General features: G+C 48.3%; 1 protein-coding gene, 1 long non-coding RNA gene and 1 other non-coding gene across 16 annotated transcripts in view; 2 read left to right on the forward strand and 1 right to left on the reverse strand.

The window, feature by feature from the left end:
- CNOT1 (CCR4-NOT transcription complex subunit 1) overlaps positions 1-1,912 on the reverse strand; it is a 100,005-nt gene extending 98,093 nt beyond the window's left edge. For 12 of the 14 annotated variants that reach the window (XM_089903166.1, XM_089903167.1, XM_022555887.3 and 9 more), the window contains exon 1: positions 1,765-1,910. The gene's annotated coding sequence lies outside the window, so the exon portion shown is untranslated. Of the gene's footprint in view, positions 1-1,764 lie in introns of all 14 variants that reach the window. The other 2 variants (XM_089903165.1, XM_089903168.1) reach the window with 2 other exon arrangements.
- LOC111165387 (uncharacterized) lies at positions 942-23,092 on the forward strand. Its single transcript, XR_016391002.1, has 3 exons — positions 942-2,723; positions 11,650-11,687; positions 19,187-23,092. It is a non-coding gene; the product is annotated as an uncharacterized LOC111165387 (long non-coding RNA).
- Positions 12,873-12,979, forward strand: LOC115802834 (U6 spliceosomal RNA). The gene has a single exon (XR_004023383.1). It is a non-coding gene; the product is annotated as a U6 spliceosomal RNA (small nuclear RNA).
- Positions 23,093-23,096: the final 4 nt, after the last annotated feature.

Below are 23,096 nucleotides of genomic sequence, written 5' to 3' on the forward strand. Positions count from 1 at the left end.
AAAGAGACTGGGATTTAAAACCCCAGTAGAAATTTAAGAGACCATAAAGAAAGAAGCTAAGCCAGAGATCCATTCGAGTGAGTTAGGAACCAAAAGCATTTCAGTTCTGTTCCACCATAATGCCACAAAAGGCTGCCTTAAAACTTCTATGATTACAATCTTAGGCAAGAAAGGGTTAATACTTTCAGTTATTGATGGTCAAATCTTGGTGCCTTGATTCTAGACTTAAGTTTCCACGGAAGGATTTGGGCCCCCACTTGTTGAAAAGAAACCAACTCTCTAAACAAGTTTTATCATCATGGGACCTTTTCAGTCAAAGCACAACTGTATGTCTAAAACTTTATGTATCATCAGTTCATTTTCTCCTCAGACAAGGTAACAATCTGCAGTGTCCTACAACAGGATTATTTAAACTGATACCATATATCTTATTAATAGCTAAAATACTACACTGCCAATCTTTGGATGGGTAGGAATGTCAACCTGAGCACATTAAACCCAAATACTTCTACACAAACAAGTTTGTTCTTATTCTGTTTGACCTATTTCCTGATTTTGTACGTGTCCAACCATTTTTTCATCTGTGTATCCCTAACTCCCATCAAACGGATTGTCATGAGGCAAATGTTCAGAATTTTTTTCGCAAACGGTAATAAACTACACTCACTCAATTATTAACTGGTCAAATAAACTCCCCAAGGCAATCGAATTTTAGAGAAAGAGGAAGACTAAGTGCTATTACTCACTTTCAGGAAAAAAATACTTTTTATTAGAGTCCTAAAAACTGTGACATTTGAATGACTTCAAGGGGCAAAGTTTCTGCTCGAAGTTTACTTTAAACACAACATTTCCAAACCACAGACATTAAACATTAAAGCTTCATCCTAGTGAGGGTACTACTCTGTGGGAGCCCGGTGGGGTGAAATCTACAGAGGGGGTGGTACTGAAAAAGAACACCTGTGCGTTTGGCCTCACGGAACTCTCTAGTAAGACCTGTAGTAAGTCTCTCTGCCACCAGCGCTGAGGCCTACAAGTGCTCGGCTAGGAAGCGGGCACTTCCTACGGATGAGCGGAACCGCCACTCCAGCAGACAACTGGGCCCGGTGGATGGGGGCCGACTTTGGAGACAGAGTGAGCGCCCGGGCGCGCGAGTGGAACAAAACCTGCGGCAAGAAGTAATGAGGAAGTGCTCTCTCCCGCCCGCCCCTCCCACCTGCGGACACCCGAAACACCCGGGGTTTGACAACGTGCTGGGGGCGGGGGAGGGGACTGGCAGTTCCAGGTCCGCCCAGAGGAACTGGGAGCCTGTACTGCAAACACGGGCCCCTCGCCCCCGGAGCTAGGCCTCCGGGGCCGATGGCCGCTGCACCCATCCGGCAGTTGAGGAGCTCGTGGGGGTCTGAGAAGGGTGCAGTCCGCGCGAACCGAGGCCCAGCCACCCCAGCTGCCGCCACCGCCGCCCTCAGAGCCTCCAGGCCCGGGCCGGGGGCCATCCCGGGTCTCATCCCGCGCTCTACCCTCCGCTTTGTGGAGCCTTCGCCTCGGCCTCTTCTCTTCAGAGCCGAAAGACTCTACAGCCGAGGGGAGAGAGTCTGCCCTCTCTCGCCTCTCCACTTCCCCGTCCCGACTGCCCCTCACACAGCGGAGCGCCGGGAAACGCTCCCAGTGGCCCCGGGACCACCCCCGGTCCTTCCCGCACCGGCACCCGCTTTCCGTAGCTGACACCGCCCGCCGGCCCCAGCACCCGACCCCAGCCCACCTCACCTCAGGCGGCTCCGGCGGCGCTGGACACAGGAAACTCCTGGGTCCCCGACTCCGGCTCTCCTCGACCCCTCTTCGGTTAACTCCGCTTGTTTCTCTACAAAATGGCGCCGGAGGTCGCGCGCTCACGTCGCGGCCTTTCCCCTCCCCGTTCCCATTTCATCATTCGCTGCCCGCCCGAGGAGGGAGGGCCCCAGCACCAGCCAATGATCGTACCCCGCCCGTGGTTCCTGCCCAATCACCGACGGGTGCCCGCGGATTTAAACCAATCACACACTATCACTTGCAGAAGTCAAGGAAGAAACCAGGCTCTTGCTAGCAACTACCAATCCAGACTCCTACTTCGCGGGCTTTGGCCAATTGCCGCTCACCAGTCCCCAGGGACGGGAGTAGGAGCCCTTGCGCTTGCGCTCGAGGCGAGGGCCAATGGAGAGACGCAGATAACTTCGATTTGGGGTTTTACGGACTTCCCACCTGCCCTCGAGGTCGTCGACCAATGGGGGCCTGGCATTGCCTCTGAGAAACAATAAATAAAGGAGAGGGCCCTTAAATCCTCGCCACCTTGCGCGGGCACTACTCTGAGAGGGAAAAACAGCCTTCCAATACTCTCCTTCCTCTTTCGAAGTGTCAAGTCTGGTAGAGCACCGGGCTTCCCAATCTTAAACATTTCCCCACCCCCACCCTTCTTGTCCATTTGGCGGGGAACGCCAGCTACCAGAAAGCAAGCCAGCCTGTAACTAGAGTGGTTGCGCTTTGCATCCTGGGATATGTAGTTCCTCCTCCCAGTTCCTGTCGCAAACGTAGTGCGAGTTCTTCCGTCACTGACTGCGCCCTAGGAGGAGTAATGCGTGCTGGAGAACGTAGTCCCCCAGGTTCCCGTTTGGTCCTAGCCTGCCTCACTTTCGTCAAGAGAACTTTCCCATCTAGTTCTGCCTGTTGAAGAAGGGACTCTTTACAGAGAGGTAGGAAGCTCAGTCTCTCTTTGGCTTAGTCCCTGGAAGTGGTATCAGAAAGAATACTTACGCCCTTTGCTCTCGGGAGAAAGAATAGAGAAACATTTTTTTAAAGATTTTGTGGTCACGTGTTCCTAGCTGAGTGTGGGAGGAGTGGAAGGAAGTGTTGACTGGTGGCTCTTTTAAGTTTTGAAAAAAATGTATCCTCATCACCCCGTCCTGAGGCTATGCTGGGTTGCTTGTTTCCTAGCCATCTCTCTCATACTACCTTTTGTGCCTAAAAATGCTTTTTAAAAAATTATGGTAAAAACACATAGCATAAAAATTACCATCTTAGCTGTTTTTAAGTGTACCGCATAGTAGTGTTAAAACTATACGCATATTATTGTGCAACTGATCTCTAGAACTTTTTCATCTTGCAAAACTGAAACTGTATGCCCATCAAACAACTCCCCATCTCTTCCTCCCAATCCTTGACAACCACCCTTCTATTTTCTAAGAGTTTGACTACTTCACATACCTCATATAGGTGGAATCATGAAGAATTTGTCTTTTTGTGACTGGCTTATTTCACTAACATCCTAGAAATACTTACTGACACGTGCCCATTCCTTGGTTGGAGGCAAACTCTTTCAGCAGACATTTACTGAGTGGTGATTTCAAACAACTGTAGGATACCCAGGGACCCCACATACAGCAAGGGCAAGGGTTGCTTCAGTCCTGTTCATGGCTGTATCCCAGCACCTAGCACAGTGCCTGGCACATGGTAGACATGTGAGCAAATAAATGTTGAAAAATCAGGAAATGGAGAAATGGACTTAAAACATTATGATATTAGTGATAGAAGGCCCCCTAAACAGACCAAGGATGAGGAATAAGTCCGTTCTATACCTTGTTGCTGTATAAAATTGCTAAAACCTCTATGGATAGCAGAATTTTGGCCAAATTTATCAAAACTGAAAATGCACAGACCCATTGACCCAGTGTCTAGGAATTTATTCCACAGGTGAATATTGCAGATTTGTACAGAGATGAATATATAAAGATATTCACTGATGCATTGTTAATGGAGTCCCAAAAGATTGGACACAATAGGGAAGAGGATAAATAAGTGTATGGTACTGTTATACAATGGAATACTACAGAGTTTTTAAAACCCGTGAGGTAGTCTATAGGTACTGATATGGAATAATTCAAAGATTTATTGTTAAATTTAAAAGTTAAGTGCAGAAAAAGAAAAAATGAAACAAACTGATGGTATAATCAGTATGTTACCATTTGTGTAGGAGAAAATAACTATATTTGCATTTACATATAAATAAATGCATAAAAAGATTTGAAAAGATACATCCTTTCCCCAAACTGACACCAGTTGTTATCCCCAGGGAGGGGAGTGGAATGAGGAAGGGTAAAGGGAGCTTTTGCTTTTTGTTTTGTATATTACTATATTATTTGAACTTTTTGCAAAGAGGATGTATTCATGTTTTATTTGTATAATTTAAAATAAAATTTTTTTAAAAGGAGACAGATAATGACACCCATAGAGGTCAACTATCTAAGATCAATTCTGTAATTCTACAACTAAATCAGGTCTCAGACATAAATCTCCTAAAGTCAGTTGAATGAAATAAAGCTGAGTTGCCTTTCCACACTTCTGCCTGTCTTTATACTGAGGCTGCTCTGGGAGACCCTTCTGCCCACTGCCAGTGCCGCCCTCCCACGCCCCATCCTCACCCCCAGCTACACCAACACCACTGCTAGGATTTGACGTGCCTTGGGGACTTAGTCTAGTACTTGCAGGATTCACACAATAAATAGCTTGGAGATCAAAGTCCTTCAACTGTGTGTTGTCAAGAATTCTGGGTGGCTTCTATCCCTGCTAGAAAAGAGAGAGACTCATAGAATGTTTACAAATTGGAAGGGTTAATGGAGATAACTTAGTGTACTTTTTTTCACTTTACTGAAAGACATAGTTGGAAATCATGCCCAGACAAACTAGTTTACTAGAGACCATCACAAAGGGTTCACTGCATCACCTTGTAACTTAGCAATTATGTGTTCTGGGGTTCAAACATATTTAGAAATAGGATATTTTTACCAGCTGTTAATTACTCACCTGGCCTCTTTCCTCAGCCTTCTTCCAATCCTTCACCCCCAATTAACTGTGCTTCCCATGCTCTGGAAGAACTATACAAACTCTTTTGTTTCCCAAAATAGCCTGGAGAGGGAAATCTAAGTGTTAGGAAACAAAAGCCTTATTGAATTGGCTTGGGGTGGAGGCAAAAATACCTAGAACACAAAGGACTTTGAGAGGTTGAGATCTGTGCAAACTGTGTTATAAAATGTTTGGTGCTTGAATGAAGAAGAGATACAAGGCCTTTTTATTCAGTGTTCTTGTTTTTCAGTCCCATTTATCAGAGAGTCAGTAACTTCAATTTACAGTAGTTTTGTTTTGTTTTGTTGTGTTTTGGCTGCGTTGGACAGCATGCGGGATCTTAGTTCCCTGACAAGGGACCGAACCCATTCCCCCTGCAGTGGAAGCATGGAGTCCTAACCACTGGACCACCAGGGAGTTCCCAATTTATAGTAGTTTCGACTGTCTTATCCAAAGCAACTCACTGACAGCCTAAAGCTAAATTCTGATCTCCTTCCAGACCATCAGTAATGCCTAAGCTCCAAACCTTCTGGCTCCCTGGGCACCCAGGCTTTGGTATGACTTTGGTGGCTCTACCCTGATGGGAGGATGACCAGGGAGGCACATTGCAAAAAGCCCATTGAGGAATTCAGAAACCCCGGCCCTGAACCAGGCTGTGCCCCTAACTTTCTGTGTAACCTTGGGAAAGTCATTTCCCCTCCCTGCACTTCTTTTTCCCTCTTTACTATTCTGAGGATATTGGATTTGGCTCCCAAAGTGTGTTCTGTGGACTCCTAGGAAGCCAAAGATTTACTGTGTGGTGCTGGAATTCTTATGTGCACATAGGTTTATTAATCAACTAATATACTCTAAAAGTAAAACTTTACATGCTTTATCTCATCCACACCTCAAGACCCTGTAGGGTAGGGACCCCATTTTACAGATCATAAAACTGAAGCTTAGAGAGGTGAGTCACTTGCCCAAGGTCACATACCTAGTCAATGGCAAAGCAAGCCTTGAAACCCAAGCTCTCTGACTTCAGGGCTTACATCCCCAGCCACTGTCCTCCAAGCCTTTGTTTGGAAACCCCCGTGCCCAGGTGATCTCCCAACTGTCATGTTCAGTGGTCGGTAGTGATCAGATATTTTCCAAGCCAAAAAATGTGATGCATCGTCTGATAGGGTGTTATAAATGAGTGAGACAGATTCTGAAAATACTGCTGTGAGTTTGGTGTTTCCCAGTTGAGTTTACATTTGAATTTTTAGATTCTTTCTCTCTCTTTTTTTAAATTTTATTTATTTTTGGATGTGTTGGGTCTTCGTTGCTGCGTGCGGGCTCGCTCTAGTTGCGGCGAGGGGGGCTACTCTTCGTAGTCGTGCGCAGGCTTCTCATTGTGGTGGCTTCTCTTGTTGCTGAACACAGGCTCTAGGCGCGTGGGCTTCAGTAGTTGTGGCACGTAGGCTCAGTAATTGTGGCTCACGGGCTCTAGAGCTCAGGCTTAGTAGTTGTGGTGCACGGGCTTAGTTGCTCCACGGCATGTGGTATCTTCCCGGACTGGGGATCGAACCTGTGTCCCCTGCATTGGCAGGTGGGTTCTTACCTACTGTGCCACCAGGGAAGTCCCTAGATTCTCTCTTTAATATGGGATTTTGTCCCAAGACTGTGTAGGAAACTCCTGACTTTTTTTTAAGGTTATTTATCCCTCTCTCTCTTTTCATGAGAGAACAGGGAAGAAGCTAAGAGGAAAAAGGAAAAGCCACAAAGCATCTCCTCTGGTTCATGGTTAGTTTAGCACTGAGTGGATGCTTGCAAACAAGTTAGAGCAGGTCTGAGAATCCTACCTGGGCTTTAGACAGATTCGTGGACTTTAGGATTATTGATGGAATTCTTCTGAGCTGGACAGAGTCTGTATGACTCTGCCATAACTTTCTGTGTCCTCCCTGATTACTCTTCATTCTCCGCCCATCTGGGCCCCTGCCTTGGCAGATAGTTCTCGTTTAGTACCACAGACTTCTCTGGGCACTGTCTCAGCTCCTCAGCCCCCAACTTACACTTAACATCGTTTACCTAAAACCCGTCTCTACTGTCATCTTAGAGGGGTAAACTTACAAGATATCCTCAACTGAAGGTGGGAGGGGGCAATAAGTTGAGCATTGTCTTCCAAATTCCCCTTTTTTTAGGGTGGAGGGCCACACCTCCCGGCTTGCAGGATCTTAGTTCCCCAACCAGGGATTGAACCAGGGCCTCAGCAGTGAAAACCCAGAATTCTAACCACTGGACCAACCAGGGAACTCCCCTTCCAAATTCCTCTTGACCATTCCATACTTCCTTCTCTAGGTTATTAAGTCCATCAGACATTAAATCTCTTCTAAATACAGTATAGAGTCTTGGAAGTCTGAGAAAAAGAGGCCTCTGTCTTTAATATGTTTACAGTCACTCTTTGGAGGAGCAAAAGACAGACCAGGTAATCATTAGTGAACAATTCAAGCCTGTATGTTACCTATAGAATGAATAGGTCAATAATCTAAATGCTGGAAGCTGATCCAGGAGAAATACTTTTGCTGGAATTCTTTCAGGATATGTAGCTTAAAACAGTACTCCCTCCCTGAACCCCAAAAGGTAAGCTTACCAGCCACCCACACTGGCCTGAAAAGGACTTTTCATGACCAAGAATCCCTGAATTCAAATATATTGGGGGCCTCTTGGGCTTCCCTGATGGCGCAGTGGTTGAGAGTCCGCCTGCTGATGCAGGGGTTCGTGCCCCGGTCCGGGAAGATCCCACGTGCCGCGGAGCGGCTGGGCCCGTGAGCCATGGCCGCTGAGCCTGCGTGTCCGGAGCCTGTGCTCCGCAACGGGAGAGGCCACAACAGTGAGAGGCCCGCGTACCGAGAAAAAAAAATAAAATCAAATCAAATATTTGTCCTTCCCCACACTACCCCCCCAGAAGCTACAGCAGCTATCATTAATTAGCTCATCATATTTGGTAGGCAAAAATCTTCCAAAATTCAGAACTCGTAGGGAAAATAATAAGCAAACATCTTTGGAATAAAATATTGGGGAATCTCTACGGAGGCCCATTCCAACCCCAAAAATCTGAGGCTAATTAGCCTCATTCACTGACCTGAGGATGAGGCTAGGCCCATATTTGTCATTGTAGCCCTGTGGTTTTAGAGTAGTCACAGATGGTGAAAGAAAGGACAGACTCCAGGTTCAAGTAAAAAAGAAAGCGTTTGGAATAATGTCATTCAAGCTGCTATAACAAAATACTATAGACCCAGTAGCTTATAAAAACAGAAATTTATTCCTCACAGTTCTGGAGGCTGGGAAGCCCAAGATAAAGGCACCAGCAGATTCAGTGTCTGGGGAGAGCCCACTTCCTCGTTCATAGATGTACATCTTGCTGTAACCTCACATGGTAGAAGAAGCAAGGGAGTTCTCTGGCATCCCTTTTATAAAAGCATTAATCTCATTCATGAGGGTTCCACCCTTATGACCTAATCACCGCCCAAAGGCCTTACCTCCCAATACATCACACACACCCCTCCACCACCAGGGCAGAACCCTCATTTCTTCAACAGATCATCATTGATTAAACAACAGCTGTGTCCCGGAACATAGCTCAGAGCAGAGTAGGCACTTCAGGTGTCTGTGCAGGTAGACATTGCTCATGATCATCTGCTCAGACTAGCAGAGCAGCCAACTGTCAAAGAATCGCAGATGTGAGAAATGTTAACAAACGGGGAACATAGGGAGTTTTGGGGAGCCTGCAACCCAGTCCGGGGATTCAAGGACTCTCTAAGGATGTGAAAGGGAGTAGGAGTTCTCTAAACAGAGTGGCAGAAAGGGAGTACATTCCAGCAAAGAGCTAAGCCTCGCAGAGATGATACTGGCATCTTTGAAGAATTAAAAGACCAGGAAGGTTGGAGCCTAGAGAGGCAGCCAGAGGACCATTTAAGCCTCTGTGCTCAGCCCTTTATCCTAAGGGCTCTGGGAGCCTTGGAAGGGTTGGATGGAACAGCTGTCGTGCTCATATTTGCACTGTTTGAAGGTCACACTGGCTGTTGCGTGAAGAAAGTACTGGTGTCCAGCCAGAGAAGTTGCTGGGAGACTAGCCAGGAGGCTACCGCAGGAGTCCAGGGGAGGTGGTGGCCGTGGGAATGGAGCAAAGTGGGCTTTGGCAACTGATGGAGTGTGAAAGGTGAGGGAGAAAAAGTGAAGGATTATCTGCCCTTGGGCACCTCCTTCCCCCCACCTCAACTCCGCCTCTTGTTGCAGGGAGACTGGAGGAGCAGGTGTGGAGGCAGAGACAGTGAGTTCAATTTGAAGGTGAATGTGTTTCACACATTCAGGCCGTGGGCTAAAGCTATGGGCGGCTGAGAGCCAGAACTGCTGATGGAGGCACTGACAAGCCGGCTTGGTTGCCCTGGGGGAGCCTTCAGAGAGCAGAGGCCTCTGAGCCCTGAGAAGAGCTGTGCTCAGGCTCCTGGTTGAGGAGGGAAGAGTCTCCAGCATGCTGGGAAACAGCCCAACCCAGGAGGCCTGAGGACTGCTGGAGGCTGAGTGAAGTCACAGAAGCCAGAGGACTGAGGGACTCAACGTGTTTGAGCAGTCAAGCAGGGAGGAGGTTGACAAGGCCCTGGGCTGTGGGACCTTTTCTGTGGCTGAGAGGGGGTTTGAGCCAGATGGGATCAGGCTGCACAGGAGCTGTAGCTGGAGGGCAAAGGAGGGTTTGTACTTTTTAAGATAGAGGGATTGGGGCACATTTAAATGCTAATAAATTTCTTTCGGAAAGAAGTTATCTCTCCTCCTTGTGATGTCTCCTCCCAGGAGTTCAGGTTTAGACAGCTGGAGGGCCAAGGTCTTCTTTGTTTTTGAAATACTTGGGCTTTGATCTTCTTCCGTCCTCCTCCTTCTCCTGAGGGTTCTTCTCCCAGGCAGAAGGTATTCAGCAACAGCACCCACTTAGAGCTGCCTGGGAAGTGACTCTTCCTCTGGCTGTTGACTTCTGGGAGAAGAAAGGGCTGCAGCCATCCCACCCCCACCCTGGCCGCCCGGAGTCCACCCTTCCCCTGGGGCATCACGTCCTCACTGGCTGCTTCAGGGCCTCCACAGACCTCTCCCCACCCACGAAGTTGTAAGCCAGGTCACTGCCCCCTTTATAGACAAGGGTTCAGAGGTCATTCTGCAGCAGCTCCCAGGGGAAAGGGACCATGTCTATACACTGCCTCTGGTACTGAGGGCAAACCTGGGCGCTGCAGGCAGAAGCAGCCGAGGATGTCCAGACAGTCGGCGTCTACTCCAGGAAACTGGGAACTGGGATTCCTGGAGCCCCTTTTCAGCCTTGCCTCTTAATCAGCAAAAAGTTGCCCGTAGATATGGGCCTGTCCACTCTCCCAGGATAACGATTGTTTCCCACACCCTGTGCCTGGGCTCTAGGACCCCCACCTCCATCCCATCTTCTTCCAATTGCAACAGGTGCCTCTCCCTCATCCATTTCTTCTTTCAACAAATATTTGAGTGTTTACTGTATTCTGTCGTGGTCCGAACGCGGGTTGGAAAAGAATTTCCAGACACAAAGCAGAATGTAAAGAGGTTAGAATTTATTAGAGGGAATGGTCGCTGCCAGGACAGCAGACCGACTGCCTAGTAGTCTGGGAGAGCCAACCCCGAATACGTGCTATTAGTCAGTTTTTATAGCCCTAGAACAAGGAAACGGTCCGAGGTGAAATTTTTGTTTTCTGATTGGTCGAGGCACATATACCATCCTTCTTTAGAGTGGGAGTGGGTTGGGGCAGATGCCTTTCCTTATTTGGAACGAGAGAGGAACAGGTCTCGTAGCCCAGGTGGGCTCAGGAATTTCGTACCCATCGCAACATGGTGATTAGAGTCCAGTAGGATGTGTAACGCTGAAACTTTTTCAGGCAGGGTTGTCCTTTGTCCTTGAAACACCATTGTCCTTGGAGCACCACACGTTCCAGGCACTGTTACAGGTGCTGGGATCATAGTAGTGAACCAACAGCCTGCCCTACCCTACATCTTAGTGTCAGCTATCTCTGCCCTACCTCTCCCCAAGAAGGCCCCCCAATCTTGGGAGGTCATATCCACGCTCTCGTGCCTCTGCCAGTGGCTGCTAGATATCCTCGGGCTTACCTGCACAGTTCCTAGGCAGGGAGGGAGTTGAGGGTGTGGCTCAGCTACAGGTATGTGGTACGGCCTGGATACATTCAGGCACCCCAGAAATGGGGCCGTCAGGAGGCTGGAAGCAGAGAGTATGGAAGGGGTTATGGGGTTGAAAGCCTCAGATATTCCCTCCCACCATCCCATTTTCCATGCCAGTCCCCCAATACTTGGTGAACCTCATAGAGATGCTATTTTGGGATCCCACAAGCTCATCCCATGCTCTACAGCCCTGAGCCCCTTCTGTAATTCTGCTCATCCCCTTCCCATGCAGACTAAGTCCTTCTCTCTCTCTAGAATCCTCCTCTGTAAAACAGAAGAGTTGGCCTAGATGATCTCAAAGTCCTTTCTGTCTGGAAATGTTCTGACTTCCACAGCAGCCCCTGGTCCACCCTGTACTCCAAATGGGAGTTGTCAGGGAGAGTTACCTGGAGAAGGCAGGACAGAGAGAGGAGGGGCAGCCAGGCCACTTTGCACGTCTTCCTCTCTTACCATCACCACGTGATAGTCCCAAGAAGTAAGGATCCCAAGGACACACCTGTCCTGGTCAGGGGACCCTGGGGAAGTGCTGCCTGTCCCCCGATTCCCACCATCCTGAGCACCTCACATTCTGATCTCTTTCAGGCTCAGACCATGCTGTCCACAGTCCAAGGCTGCCCTAGGTAAGCTTTTTTTTTTTTTTAATATTTATCTATTTATTTGGTTGCACCAGGTCTTACTTGCAGCAGGCAGGCTCCTTAGTTGTGGCTCCAGGGCTCCTTAGTTGTGGCATGTGAACTCTTAGTTGCAGCGTGCATGTGGGATCTAGTTCCCTGACCAGGGATTGAACCCAAGCCCCCTGCATTGAGAGCGTGGAGTTTTATCCACTGCGCCACCAGGGAAGTCCCCAACAAATTGTTTTGTTTTGTTTTTTAAAAGAATCAATTTTATTTATTTATTATTTTTAGTTGTGTTCGTCTTCGTTTGTACACACGGGCTTTCTGTAGTTGTGGTGAGCGGGGGCTACTCTTTGTTGCAGTGCACAGGCTTATTGTGGTGGCTTCTCTTGTTGCAGAGCATGGGCTCTAGGTGCGCAGGCTTCAGTAGTTGTGGCTCATGGGCTCTAGAGTGCAGGCTCAGTAGTTGTGGCACACGGGCTTAGTTGCAGGGATTGAACTCGTGTCCCCTGAATTGGCAGGCAGATTCTTAACCACTGTGCCACCAGGGAAGTCCCCCCAACAAATAGTTTTTAAGTGCCTCCTATGTGCCAGGTGTTGGGAATATAGCAGCAAAAAAGCAAAGTTCCTGCAGTCATTGATCTTGCATTTGAACAGGGGGTTGTGATAAACAATAATACTAAGGAAATAATGTTGAGCAGTCTAAGTGCTATGAAAAGAAATGGAGCAGAATAAGGTGCTGGAGTGACAGAGGTGGGAAGGTTGGGGAGGTGGTAGCAGCTCTTTTTGTTTGGGGAGACCTCTCTGATAAAGGGTCTGAGCAGAGACCTGAAAGAAGTGAGGGAGGAAACCACACAGACATCTGGTGGCTGAGGGTTCCAGGCAGGAGTCCAGAAAGTACAAAGTCCCTGAGTCTGTAGCTGAGGCTGAGCAGTGGGAGAGGAGGAGTAACAGAAAAAGAGGTCAGAGAGAAGCCAGAATTGTGGGGCCCTGTCAGCCATGGTAGATGAGGACTTTGGCTTTCATCCTAGAAAGAAGAGAAGCCGTAGAAGATTTTGAGCTGAGGATGTGAGCTGACCTTAGTTTTAAAAGGTTACTGCAAGAAGAAGACTACAGGAGAGCAAAGGGGTGGGGGGCAGCAGGAATCTTCAAATTAGAAGGATGTAATAGTCCAGGCAAGAGATGATGGTGGCGCTCGCTTCAGCAGCACGTATACTAAAATTGGAACGATACAGAGAAGATTAGCATGGTCCCTGCACAAGGATGACACGCAAATTCCTGAAGCGTCCCATAACTTTATGTGTATAACTGATTCACCTTGTTATAAAACAGAAAGTAACACACCATTGTAAAGCAATTATACTCCAATAAAGATGTTAAAAAAATAATAATAATAATCAGCCCAAGTTCTTCATTCTGTTCTTGGATTTTGTTAAAAAAGATCCAAGGGGGAAAAACATTCTTCTGGAGCAAGATTCTTTTCAAAACTCTGTCAGAAAGAATAAAATAAGAAAGAACATGAAAAAAAAAAAAAAAGAGATGATGGTGTATTGGACTAGTTGCAAAGGTGGAGAAAAGCATTACCTCTAATAATTATCTCCAGACTACAGGGCACAGCACTCACTGTCTCCCATCCCACCTCACCAACCAGTTCCTGGGGTGGCCACGTTGGCCTGGTATCTTCAGAAGAGGTTGCTCATGCCAGCAGCGTTAAGGCCCCTGGTAGCCATGTGCCCCTCAGCAGAGTGAGTAGAGGTTGCAGTTGTTGAGGGCAATGCCCTGAATCATACCATAAGCTTCCAGGACCTGCAGAGAGGAATCAGTCCAAGGACTTTCCAGGGTTGAGGGTAAAAACACAATTTGCTACTCTTTCAGGCACAGGGTCTGTTGACTGGGACACCTAACATGGTGAAAACGGCCAGCAAAGCATGAGGGACTGAGCCTGTGCCCTCTGGCCTCTTGGGTCAGGAGGCAGTCTTGGAGCTGACCCCCGGGGACACATCCATGCCATACCACGGGGAGCTGAGGGCACTGCTGCTCCCCTCCTCGTGGGAGAGAGCTACCAATTGTAAGCCAGCTCCACAAAGCCAGGGGGCTGGATTATGCTCTAGAGGCCAGGATTCACAATTTTTTTTTTTTTTTTAAGTTTTGACCCCATTTAGATAGGCCCAAAGGCTCTGTGGTCCTCTTATCTCACCCCTTCCTACTCCTAGTGGTATTCCACTAACTCCACGTGGGCATGCACAGCAGGAACTTTGCAAGGCTGCATGGCAGGCAAACCCTTGGCAGAAATCTGGAGTTAGATTGCGCATTAATCTAATGTGAAAATCAGAATTTGGTGAGCCGTGATTGCTCCCTTTGCACAATAACCCAAGGGTCAAAGGAAAATGCGAGGCATTTGTCATTTTGGGTTCTGGCAATGGCTAATCAGAACCTTGAGGGCCCAGCACCAGCCCCGGGAGCAGAGGCAGAAAACACTGCTCTGGGAAGGTCATCCCCTCAGAGTTGTCATCATTCCCTGTGAGACCTCCTGCTGTTTATTTGGTTTAAAAAAATCATAGAGTGCTGAAGTTTGCATTCAGATTTGCATCACTTGCATTCAGATATGCACACCCTCTTGGGAGGAAGAGACAGGAGTGATGTGACAGCAAATACTGTGGGAGGAATTGGGGACAGTCCTATCTCCTGTGTCAGAGAAAATGTTATCTCTGATGTGGATTAGGGCCTATCTGCTAGGTGTTTTGCCAAGGCCTTTGTAGGTTTCTTCTGGATTAGGGCAGGGTAGGGGGCAGAGTTGGAGGCCCTATGGGGAGACCACACAGCCCAGGGGAGAAACCCTGTCCTTGGACACAAAAAAACCTGAATTCTAGTCCACAGTCTGCCCCTTACTGCCTGGAAGGCGTTGGGGTAGTTTGTTTTCCTGTAAAATAGGGAGGAAATATTACCTGAATTTTTAAATGAGGACAGTATATTGTATTTGCAATTTAAAAGCAATGAGAAACAAGAAAAAATGTTTTAAATTGTATTTTTTATGTATTTACATTTTTTTCTAGTTTTATTGAGATATAATCGACACATAACATTGTATTAGTTTAAGGTATACACCATAATGATTTGACATATGTATATGTTACAAAATGATTACCACAATAAGTTTAGTTAATATCCATCACCTCACATAGTTACAGTTTTTCTTCTTGTGATGAGAACTTTTTTTTTTTTTAATTATTTATTTTTGGCTGCATTGGGTCTTCGCTGCTGCTTGCGGTCTTTCTCTAGTTGCAGAGAGCGGGGGCTACTCTTCGTTGTGGTACGCAGGCTTCTCATTGCAGTGGCTTCTCTTGTTGCGGAGCGTGACCTCTAGTTGCGTGGGCTCTAGTAGTTGTGGCCCACGGGCTTAGTTGCTCCACGGCATGTGGGATCTTCCCGGACCAGGGCTCGAACCCGTGTCCCCTGCATTGGCAGGCAGATTCTTAACCACTGCACCACCAGGGAAGCCCGTGATGAGAACTTTTTTTTTTTTTGCGGTACGCGGGCCTCTCACTGCTGTGGCCTCTTGTTGCGGAGCACAGGCTCCAGATGCGCAGGCTCAGCGGCCATGGCTCACGGGCCCAGCTGCTCCGTGGCACGTGGGACCTTCCTGGACCGGGGCACGAACCTGTATCCCCTGCATCAGCAGGCGGACTCTCAACTACTGCGCCACCAGGGAAGCCTGTGAAGAGAACTTTTAAGATTACTCTCCTAGCAACTTTCAAATATACAGAACACTATTATTAATTATAGTCACCATGCTGTACATTACATCCCCAGGACTTATTTATCTTTTTTTTAATATATATAAATTTATTTATTTTATTTTTGGCTGCCTTGGATCTTCGTTGCTGCGCACAGGCTTTCTCTAGTTGCTGTGAGCGGGGCTACTCTTCCTTGTGGTGCATGTGCTCCTCATTGCATTAGCTTCTCTTGTTGCGGAGCACAGGCTCTAGGCGTGCAGGCTTCAGTAGTTGTGGCACGAGGGCTCAGTAGTTGTGGCTCGCGGGCTCTAGAGTGCAGGCTCAGTAGTTGCGTTGTACGAGCTTAGTTGCTCCATGGCATGTGGGATCTTCCCGGACCAGGGCTCGAACCCGTGTCCCCTGCATTGGCATGCGGATTCTTAACCACTGCGCCACCAGGGACATGCCCTTATTTATCTTATAACTGGAAGTTTGTACCTTTTGACCATCTTCAGAAATTTCCCCAGCCTCTAGAAATAAGAATTTTTAAATCCCCATGTGAGTCCCACCAATCTGCTTTCCTCACAGGGTTGCTATAAACTGATTGGGGGGTGTGCTCTGTGTGTGTATGTGTGTGTAAGAACAGCTCTGTGCACTGGGGTTCTGAGCTCTTTTCCTTTGCTCTCCCACCAGCTGAGGAGGAGAGAGGTGCCCTCTTTCCAACCCTCACCGAGGAGAGAGAGGGGTGACTCACCCCATTAAAGCAGTTGTCCTCTGTGGTATAAAAGCAGAGCAGTAGGAGGTGTTGAGGGAAGTCCAGAGGCTGTGGACTGAGACCTGGAATCAGGCAGTGAGGGTGTGGCCACCTGGGCTCACCTCCACTCCCAGGGCAGTTACTCCATCTCCTGCCATATTAATTACCTCTGATCAATCTAAACTGGCCTGCCTGGTGGCATCATCCACCTCTGGCCTAAGGATGACAGAGAGCCAGCTGCCTCAGAAGCAGACACGCCAGGCTTCCCTGGTGGCGCAGTGGTTGAGAGTCCGCCTGCCGATGCAGGGGACACAGGTTCGTGCCCCGGTCCGGGAGGATCCCACATGCCGCGGAGCGGCTGGGCCCGTGAGCCATGGCCGCTGAGCCTGCGCGTCCGGAGCCTGTGCTCCGCAACGGGAGAGGCCACAACAGTGAGAGGCCCGCATACCGCAAAAAAAAAAAAAAAAAAAAAAGTTGACATGCCAAGGACTAGAAGGATACAGGACTTACTCATTGCCAATGAGGCCATGGTAGTAACCATACTCTATCAGAGGATCATCACCCAGCTGGTAGTTGCTTATTTCCTTTCCCATTCCAAAGCCCTGATACCAGAAGATACAAATAAGTGCTGAGAAGCCCCTCCTTTTGGTAACAGTGATAATGGCTAAGCTTGAGTGCTAGGCCCTGCTCTGAGCCCTGCATATTCATTGTCTCCTTTATTCACCCTAATCCTGTGAAGCAGGTACTATTGTGTGCATCCCCTTTTTTGGGGGGAGGGGGGTTCACACCGCATGGCTTGCGAGGATTTTAGTTCCCCGACCAGGGACTGAAGCCACGCCCTTGGCAGTGAAAGTGCAGAGTCCTAACCACTGGACCACCAGGGAATTCATTTCCTTTTCTTTCTTTCTTGTTCTTTGTGCATTCCCATTTTCCAGATGAGCAAACTGAGACACAGAGAGGCTAAAGAGCTTGCTCAAGGCCACACAGCCAATCAGTGGCAGAGCCAGGTTTCAAACCCTGGTTAGTGCCATTTCCAGGTCTACACTTAGTGTCTTGGCTATACTGCCTCGTGCAGCATTAACAGAGAACCATACTCAGCATCTCAGAGCAGCTGATGTCTCAGATTAGCCTTATGTACAGATGGGGAAACAGGCCAGAGGGGATAGAGATCAAGGTCAGAGGTTGATCCCTGGTTCCAGATGTATCTTGAATCTTTCCATTGATCTCCACCTCCAGTGCTTTCATTCTAGTCCATGTGTCACCATCATCTCTGCCTGGACCACTAGAACAGGCCCTACTGGTTTCCTTCCTTCTACTCTCCCCCGACCCCCGCAATCCATCCTCCTGTTAAAACCCCTCCAATGGCTTCCTAGAGAATCCTTACCATGGCTTACAAGGCCCCCAGGATCCCGTTCATCTGTCCAGTGGCACTCCACCACGTGCCCCTGCTCACTCTGCTCCAGCCACAGAGGCCTTCTTTCCACCTGGGTTATTCTGCCTCAGGTTTGCACTTATTTTTGTCTCTTCCTGGACCGCTTTTCTTGAGGCTCTTCTCGTGCCTTCTTCTTGTCATTCAGCTCACTTGTTTCCTACTCAGGAAGGTTTCCCAACTATGATGTCTAAAGCAGTCCGTCATAGCTCGTAGCATTCTCTGAAACGACCTTGTTTATATGTGTGTGTACACTTATTGCCTATTTTTCCCCCACCTAGAAGGCAGAGACTGTCTTGGTCACCACCGTATTCCAGTCTGTGCCAGGCTGGGTGCTCAAAGAATATTTGAAGTGTGAAGGACAGGATAAAGATTACTGGGCAGTGCTGGCCTTTTGCACCTGTTCAGCAGCCAAGGACCTGAGACTTACTTGAAGTTGATAGAAAATGGACCCTTGACAATTTGTGCACTCGGGGTGGCGGGGCACATATATACTCTCATAACTTTCTCCAAAGACGCAGAAGTCATGGCTGGCAAAAGTGGGGAGCTTTCCAAAGAAATTCAGCAGTGCTTGGCAGTTGTCAGAAGCCCCCTGAACGGAGAGGAAGTGGGGCCCAAGGTGGGGGTCAAAGTGGGAAAGAATCACAGACAGGCTCCCCTGCCCCAGCCAAAGGGTGAGAAGAGATCATATACTCATTTGCACATTTTGCTGAGCTCCCCTCTTACCCGCTCTGGTCCATTCTCCCTTTCTCTTTAACATGGCAGAGCTGGTCTGACCCAGGCAGTCCAGGGCTTCACACTCTTCAGAGCTTCCTATCACCCTTAACCCTAATGGGGCTTATGAGACTTTTGGTAGTCAGGCCCTGCACAGCTCACCAGCCCGATTCTCCCGCTTTTTTTATTTTTTTATTTTTTTTATTTTGGCCACACCATTGCAACATGCTTAGTTCCCTGACCAGGGATCGAACCTGCGCCCCCTGCATTGGAAGCATGGAGTCTTAACCACTGGACCACCAGGGAAGTTCCTGTCACCCTCCCTCTTAAACGTAATGCTCCAGCCTCTCAAGCATCAGCTTTCCCTGTCTCCAAGCCTTTGGTCCCTGCTTACACTCTGTGAGTAGACTCTTTTCCTCCACAATCACTGGGCTTTGTTCCCTGAGGCCAAGGGTGATGTACATCTCCCTGCTCTGTGCTTCCCAATCCCCTCTAGCTCCTCTTTTGCCATATTCCTCACACTTGTAATGACTAGTTTGATGTCTGCTTCTGCCCTAGACTGTAAGCTCCATGAGGAGGAACTGGACCACTTCCTTCACTGCTGTTTCCCCCATGTGTAGCACTGTACCTGGCACACAGTAAATTACTAAGAAGAAGATTGTTGCATTCAATTTCAGATTAGAAAATGAAGGTCCAGGGAATTCCCTGGAGATCCAGTGGTTAGGACTCCGCACTTTCACTGCCAGAGCCCAGGTTCAATCCCCGGTCGGGGAACTAAGATCCCACAAGCTGTGTGTACGGCCGAAAAAAAAAAAAAAGAAAGAAAAAAAAAGAAAATGAGGGTCCAGGGACTTCCCTCTTGGCTCACTGCTTAAGAATCCACCTGTCAATGCAGGGGACACAGGTTCAAGCCCTGGTACGGGAAGATCCTACATGCCGCGGAGCAACTAAGCCTGTGCGCCACAACTACTGAGCCTGCACTCTAGAGCCCGCAAGCCACAACTACTGAGCCCACGTGCCACAACTACTGAAGCCCGTACGCTTAGAGCCTGTGCTCTGCAACAAGAGAAGCCACCACAATGAGAAGCCTGCGCACCACAATGAAGAGTAGCCCCTGCTCGCCGCAACCAGAGAAAGCCCGCGCGCAGCGACAAAGACCCAACACAGCCAAAAATAAATTAATTAATTAAAAAAAAAAAAAAAGAAAATGAGGGTCCAGAGATCATTTTGTCTGGCTCCTTAAACTCATAGGTGGGGAAACTCAGGTTCAGGAAGGGTGAGTGACTTGCCCAGTCACACAAAGAGTAGCTTGCAGAGTCAGCTGCGTGGTCACCACCTGCTTCAAAGCTGGCTCAGGCTTCCTCTGGCCCAGCTGATAAATCCCTCATCTTCGTTCAGTTCCCAGAGGCTCACAAAGTATCTCTTCGTATACAGTCTGATCTCTGCGACAGCCTTGGGGATGATAATGATAGCTGACACTGAGTGTTTTCAATATTCTAGTCATTTGTGTGTATTCACTTCCTTAATCTTTTGCATGACCCTGTGGGATAGGTACTGTTATTAGCATCCCATGTCACAGATGAGGAAACTGAGGCACCGGATATTTAAAGGAACTTGCCCAAGGTCAGATAGCTGGGAAATGGCAGAACTGGGATTTGAACCTGGCAGTTTGACTCTTAACCATGACACTGTCCAGCTTGCCCTGTATATAGGAGGGAGGCATTATTATCCTTTCTCTATCAGCCCCCAGGGTGAGGTTTGGCATTCTTTGATTCAAAAGCAGGGACCACAAACCTACTGCCTAAAGGAACTAGGCAGAAAACATGAATGGGTGAAGCAGACAGGTGTCAGGCAACAGGGCCTGGTGGGGACAGTGGTAAACTGGAGAGCACAGGGTCTTCTACAGCCACTCACCCTTGCTGCACCTCCGCTCCAAAAGGGTGTTACTAAGAGCAAATGCAGGCTCAGAGTTGACTTTTTAACAGAAGTCACAAGTCTGAATTTTTAAGTGAAATCTCTCAATTGTGTAAACGGTGGCAACCAAAATTCAAGTTTTCTTTGATCTAATAGGCAGGGCAAGGAAAAGATATCCACGGGCTGAATGGCTGCAGCTCACAGGCCACAGTTTGCAGCCTCTTGTCTGAGACAGAAGGCATTTCCTTTCTTCCTCCAGCTCCCGTCCTCTTGTCCTCCCTCTACCTCCATCTAGCCTTCTTGCCCTTCTCCCTTTCCTTCCCCTTCCTTCCGTCTTCCCTGTCCCCACCTTGAGTGGTGCAGCCACCCACCTGTTGGTCATTGGTCTGGTAGTTCTGGCTGAGAGAGTAGGAGGAACCCACACCAGCGGGGACTCCAGGTCCAGAACACTGGCCACCAGGTTCCAGCTGTGTGGGTTCGTGTAGAGGGATCTGTCGGCGTTCCCTCTGTAGGGAGGAGGGAGATGTGTGGGTGTCCTTTGGGCTACAGGGGCCAAGGGCACCCGTAGGGCTGAACGCAGTGGTCGTGGGGCTCTTGCCCATGCCTCCTAACAGATGGCAGCCAGAGAGGGGCATAGGTGGATGCTCCAGTCCAGGAATAGGTGACTCCAGGGCATCCCCTAGGTTGGCATTACATAGGGGAGGCTAGGGAAGCCCTCTTTCTTCTAACCTCTCCAAACCCTCCCTAGAGAGAATCCTTTCACCACCTGAGTAACAGAGGGTATTCCCATTTAAGGCCAAACTTTGCCATGGAGCTTCTTCCTGAGCCCCAAATCTGCTCCTTGCTGGCCCTGTTCTCTGTTCCCTTTTGTTGAGAGACAACTTGTCTGCCAGCTACTGTGCTAAGTACTCTATGGGAATTGCTCCTATTCCTCACAGCAACCTTTGAAGTAGGTTCTTTTTTTTTTTAGGCCACACTGCGCAGTTTGCAGGATTCTAGTTCCCTGACCAGGGACTGATCCCAGGCCTTCGGCAGTGAAAGCATGGAGTCCTAACCACAGGACCGCCAGGGGATTCCCATGAAGTAGGTTCTATTATTATTCCCATTTCTCAGATGAGAAAACCGAGGCCCAACCAGGTTTATTTACCTAAAGCCATATAGCTAGTATATGGCAGAGCCCACATTTGAACTAGTCAGTCTGTTTCCAAGGCACATATTATGCTAAACTTCTCCTAAATCTTCACAATACTAATATTATTGTCATCCCCTTCACTGAGGCCTGCAGAGAGAGGTTAAGTAACTCGTCCAAGTTCACACAGCTGGGAGGTGTTGGAGATGGGGCTTGAACCACCTCTGTCTTATCGCAGCATGTGAACTGACCCTGCGCCTGAGTCATGATCAGGATGGTTTGCTTTCCATGGAATTTTACTCACCTGATGCTAAAACGTCCGTATGGCAATTGATCGGTGAAAATACTGGGACTCAGAGAGGGGGAGTGACCGGCCCAAGGTGACACCAACTACAGTTCACGCCTCCTGAATCTAAGTCCAGTGTTCTTTCCACCACATTGAGCTGCTGGCTGTTCTGCTGCTCTCCCAGAGTTTCTGGCTCTGAAGACCTGAGTCTAATTCTCCAACCCTCACCACCTGGCACTAGATCGAGCAGGGCTCCTTAGGGAACTTCACGATAGCTCCATATGTGATGGCTTGGGGTTTGGGAGGGGTTTGCAGGACAGTTAGTGGCAAACTCCAGCTGGAACCACAGGGTTCCCGAGTCAGAAGGACCTCAGCAGTCATGTGCTGCAACCCTCCCACTATAAAGGAAGGAAACCTGAGGCCCTGAGAGGGAAAGAAACCTGCGTGGGGATGCACAGCAAGTCGTTGTTTGGACTAACAGTGACTTTCCTTACAGCCTGTGCCCTGTTGAGGGCAGGCAAGCAGTGAAGAGATGGAGCAGTCATTTAGCACTGGCTTCGGCCTTGGAAGATTTCTTTTTTTCTTTTTGATTTAATTTAATTTTATTATTATTATTTTTTGGCCACGCCGAGTGGTTTTTGGGATCTTATTTACCAGACCAGGGATGGAACCTGTGCCCTCTGCAGTGGAAACGTGGAGCCCTAACCCCTGGACCACCAGGGAATTTCCAGTCGTCTATCATCTTAATTAAACTGTGTGAAGTTATCTTTTAGCTCCTGGCAGGCAAGATCCTCGTAGGCTGGGAGCAGCTGTGTCTGGGATTCAATAAAAGCAGTGAAGCCCAGCCAAACTGGAGCGTAAAGTCCCTTTAAAATGACAAAAAAAAAGAAGAAGGGGGACAAGATTTTAATAAAGAAAGAAAGAATCAAAACCCAAACCTGACTACCCAGCAGAGCACCTTGGCAGGATGCATTTGGAGTGGCCTGTCCTGGCTGCCACACCTGCTGTGCACACACCCTGGCCCAGGCCCAGTGCTGAGGACTTTCCAACACTGAGTTCACTTAATCCACCCAACAAACCTGTCAGGTGCTATATTTGTTTCCATTTTGCAGATGTAGAAATTCAGGCTCAGGGAGGTAAAGTGCCTCTCCTGTGATTTCTTAGGCAGTGACTTTAGAGTTCACTTATCAAGTAAGATAATGCATGGGATGTGTTGAACACAGTGCCAAGTGCATAGTAAATGCTCAATAAAGTTTGGGACTATAAGATCCTACCAACTGAATATGGTAAAACCAGGACTCAAATTCAGACCTCTCCAATTCCAGCCCTGTGCTCTATTTTGATTATCTGGGGTCTCCCCGTGCCCCAGCCCTGATCAGTTAAACCTTGATTGATTTGAACTTGGCTACCCAGAGCTCACAATTAGGTTGATTTTTTTTTTTTTCCTGAGCTTTCTACTCAGAATAGTAAAAAAAA

The sequence above is a fragment of the Delphinapterus leucas genome, chromosome 20 (genome assembly GCF_059928025.1).
Source record: "Delphinapterus leucas isolate spDelLeu-1000000601 "Yukka" chromosome 20, BTC_Dleu_Yukka2, whole genome shotgun sequence".
Taxonomy (NCBI): Eukaryota; Metazoa; Chordata; class Mammalia; order Artiodactyla; family Monodontidae; genus Delphinapterus; species Delphinapterus leucas.